Raw genomic sequence first — 4523 nt, 5'->3', positions numbered from 1 at the left:
GACCATTATGTAGCCATTGTGTAGGCATTCTCCTACATAAAACATTATTATTTTCCCACTACTCCAAAGGAATCCAATAAATAATTTTACAGTGAAGGGGCCTGGATCAAAACTGAAAGTGACACCTGGCCCCTGACAAACGTGAATCACAGGTCCCTGTGCAGGTCCCAGCGTCCAGTCCTCCAAGAACTAGCACTGCTGGAGCCTGGCTGTGGCTTCTTCCTTCCCCGATGGGACCAGCTGGAGGTTCACAGAGGCCAAAGATGACAACACGAGAGGTGGTCAAAACCAAGGTTTCCTTGCGCTTCCTTTGTCTTCTTCCATGGCCTGGCCGAGTGCTGCAGCTGGGCCCCAGGAGACGAGCTCCTCGCTCAAGCTGGAGAGCATCTGCTGTGCCCGCCATGCCAAGAAGAGCTCCAGTGGGCTTTCTCCATAGCAGTTCTTTGCAATGGGGTCCCAGTCGGTGGGATGAGGCTCTGGGATGAGTTCCTGCATTTGGCAGACATGACTCATTAATGATCTTCGACTGCCATGAAGAAGTTCTGGAACACCACGATGCTCCAGGAGAAGCTGCTGGCTGGGCTGCAGGCAGCAAGAGACATGGCCAGCAGCCATCACAGCAGTACTGCTTCACACTAGGGATGTGGACGTTACAGCCCTTCACCAGCAAATCCCTCCTCTCACAAACGTAGCCTGGTTCATCCATGATGAGGAGCTTCCCTTGAACAGAGATCCAGCACTGATTGCTCGGGCGACTGCTACTGCCCAGGTTAACCTGCACTTTCCATGGGCTGGGCTGGTCGTGGTCTTGAGCCTGGAGGAGAGCCCTATGTCTCACTCCCTCTCTTCCTGCCTGAAGGTGCTGCTGAGGACATGGACGAGGATAGCCTGGGCAAGGGCCCCACATGCCCAGCAGCCCCATCCTTGTGAATTATTACAGGAAGAAAAGCATTTTCCAGCCAGTGGCTCACTCCAGGTGCCAGGGGTCATGTTGACTTGCTCCAGAAAATATATCACCTCTGTAGCAGCAGGTGCAGTTGGAATAGAAACCTGCTGAGCTTTGTGAAAATCCACAGACGTTCTCCATGGATGCCCGCCTTCCACCTCGCCCAGCTAGGGAGTCAAGTGGGGCTGTGCTGGAGATCACCAGCCCTGCATCTTTCACATCTTTTGGGGGTAGCACTAACCTTGGCAGTTTCACCAGACATGCAGATTTGAGTTCATTAACCTGGTAGGAAAGACAAATTGCAGGACTTCCATTTAACTTCTTATAGCATGACAGCAAAAACCCTGTGGGTCGCAGAGCTGATGTGAGGATGCTGCCAGTTTCTCAGATGTCTTTTTAGCTACATACTCAGGAACTTTTACAAAGTGACCACAAGTAGGCTCTGCAGAACTCCCAGGCCCAGCTTGAGATGAACTTGGACCACAATTGCATGGTCCCTGACCGTCAGCCGCCACTTTAACTGGTGGACCACCATGGTGTTTTGGGGCCCCAGAATTTGGCACTCACCAAAATCAGTGTTCTGTGGGCCCTGAAAGTGCAGGAGGTCGCCCTTGTCTGGAGCACCCCCCTGAAGGGGCAGTGGCTCCCGTGGGGAGGGCTGGGAGGGCAAGTCCTGAGCACCTGAGAGCCCAGGGAGCCTGGCTTTCTTGTCAATCAAAGGTGAGGACAAGGACAGGAACACAACCAAATCAGCTGCACAACGGGATCTTTTAGGGTCTGTCTCCTGGCACGTTCTGTGCCAAGTACTGCATCTATCAGAGTACGGTCAAGAAACAGAAAGCTTACTGCCTTTAAGTATTTAAAATTGTAGGGCTTGCACGGTGGCTCATGCCTGTAATCCCAGCTCTTTGGGAGGCTGAGTCAGGTGGATCGCTGGAGCGCAGGAGTTCAAGACCAGCCTGGGCAACATGGTGAGATCTCATCTCTACCAGAAAAAAACAAAAAACAAAACAAAACAAAACACCGGGCGTTGATAGTGGCAGGTACCTGTAGTCCCAGCTTCTGGGGAGGCTGAGGCGGGAGGATCGGTTGAGCCTGGGAGCTGAGGCTGCAGTGAACCCTGAGCGTGACACTGCAGTCCAGCCTGGGCGACAGAGGGAGACCTTGTGTCCAAAATAAGTAGAATAAATACTAAAGTTTTTATGAAGAATGGTCAAACAGCAGTTATAAGTCTAAAGTAACAAGAGCTCCCTGAGCTCCCACGGAGATGATTCCGGAAGCAGCGATGCCCGAGTGGGAGCAGAGGAGCGGCGGGGGTTTTCTGCGCCCTGCATCGCGGCGGGCCCCTCCCAGGAGCCGGTCATCGCCGCGCAGGCGGGCCGGGAGAGCCGGAGCGCGGCCCAGCGCGGTGGCACGGGGCAGACTTTGGACTTAGGAAGACTTCGCGGGGCGGGACCAGCTGCCGAGCGCAGGAGCAGCGTGGCCGGCACCTCTCGGTGCACGCCGAGGACCGTCAGGAGGCGCGCGGGCCCCGAAGACCCAGCCTGAACCAGGGCGTCAATGCGGGTTTCGCCAGGAGCAGCAGAGCGCGGAGCGGAGACTCCCGGGGCGCAGAGCCGGGTGGGGCTGGAGGTGGAACCGTCCCCGGAGCCGCGCGCCGGAGAAGGGACCCAGAGCATCTCCCGCGGGCGCCCCGCTCCTCCGGCTTCCCCCGCCACGCTTTATCCCCGAGGCCCCGCGCCAGCCTGGTAGCTGGACGGCCTCCCGTCTCCCCTGGGAGTCCCGGAGACGCCCGGCCCCTGACGGCTGCTCCGCCCCGGGAAGCTGCGCGCCAACCGGATGCCTCCCACTCAGACCCTGTCTGCTCCACTGCTGTGGCTTTTCTGACCCAACTTTTGTTTTTTATGTATCCAAATATTGTAATATATTTATCTATTTTTGAACAATTTGAACAATTACATATTAACAGCCGTAATGACAACTCGGCCTGGCGGGGTAACTCACACCTGTACGCCCAGCAGTTTAGGAGGCCTATACGGGAGGATTGCTTCAGCCTGGGAGTTTAAGACCAGCCTGGGCAGCAAAGTAAGACCCCAGCTCTACCAAAACATTTTTAAAAAGCATTAGCTGTCTGTAGTGCCAGCTACTCTGGAGGCTGAGGTAGGAGGATCGCTTGAGCCCGGGGAGGTCGAGGCTGCAGTGATCTGAGATCACGCCACTACACTCCAGCCCACAAACATGGAGTCTTATAGCTATATGTAAGGTTTTAAAAATTAAATTTCAACAGAAAATAAATTTCAGGTTTTTTTTTTTTTTTGCAGAAAGTGTTATAGGATCTGCAATAAAAAGCATAACATACATTAGTACAGAAATATATCCTAACATATATGACGTATACATTCTCTCTGTAGGACAGATATAAAGAAGAGTGGGATAGATATATTTCAAGGAGAGTAACACAGTGTATCACTTCTACTTATTGTAGAGCTTGTGTGTGTCTAAAAAGTGTGATTATGGGTGTCCAATCATTTATGGTATTTGTATCCCATTGGTAAAGTAAGAGTTTACTTTAAAATGTATCAATATACCAGAAATCTGATCCTTTGTAACTATTTAAACTTGTTAGGAAAAACTTTAGATGTCAGCATAGAAATACACCAGGTGTGGTGGTGGGTGCCTGTGATCCCAGCTACTCTGGAGGCTGAGGTGGAAGAATTGCTTGAACCCAGAAGGCAGTGGTTGCGGTGAGCTGAGATTGCGCCACTGCACTTCAGCCTGGGCAACAAGAGTGAAACTCCATCTCAAAAAAAAAAGAAAGAAAGAAAGAGGAAGGAAGGAAGGAAGGAGGGAGGGAGGGAAGGAAGGAAGAAAGGAAGGAAAAGAGAGAGAGACGGAAGGAAGGAAGGAAGGCAGGCAGGCAAAAAAGAAGAAAGTTTGAGGACCACAGTGTAGATGGCTGGGTGTTCAGAGCTCTACCCAGGAGCCAGGCCCTGTGTGGCCAGCTGTGCCCATCTGCCAGGCATGCACATCTCACTAGGCAGCCAGGGCACCCACTGCTTCCGAAAGCTTCCCAGGTCCTATCCACATGCCCTCATCAGTGTGCTGCACTGTCAGGATCATCTCAGGGGTGGTGAGACCACCAAGCTCCCCGTGGACCAAACTGTGGCGCAGAAAGGACATGACAAGATGGGAAGATATGCTGATGCCACTTCCACAGAGGGGCAGAGGGGCAAATTGCTTCTGGTGAATGTTGATTGAGGTAGGAAAAAATATTTACCAGATCAGTCGCTGCATAACAGGAGGTAAATTGTATTGATTTGTTTCATTAAGGAGAACACACTTGAAACAGCAGCTGCAAAAGGGGGGGGTCACCTTCTGATTAAGCTGACAAGGACCTAGGCATTCCCCAAAGCCATCATTTTCTGTCTAAATAAAACTGAAGAATGAAGTCTCAGACTGTGCAATTAGCCTACGTAATCCCCTTGTGTCGCTGTATTTTCTCCAACAGGCTGTTGTGGTAGGAAATTCATGACTCGACTCTCCTCCCTTCCCTCCTCCCCTCCTCCTCCCCCCCTCC

At 52.3% G+C, this 4523-nt stretch overlaps 1 pseudogene; it reads right to left on the bottom strand.

Moving 5' to 3' along the window:
• Positions 1-282: 282 nt before the first annotated feature.
• On the bottom strand, positions 283-1930 carry LOC105509109 (annotated as a pseudogene).
• Positions 1931-4523: the final 2593 nt, after the last annotated feature.

Source organism: Colobus angolensis, unplaced genomic scaffold (genome assembly GCF_000951035.1).
Source record: "Colobus angolensis palliatus isolate OR3802 unplaced genomic scaffold, Cang.pa_1.0 Scaffold17, whole genome shotgun sequence".
Lineage (NCBI taxonomy): Eukaryota > Metazoa > Chordata > Mammalia > Primates > Cercopithecidae > Colobus > Colobus angolensis.
Note: the sequence above shows the minus strand (reverse complement) of the source record. Positions and strands in the feature narration are given on the sequence as shown.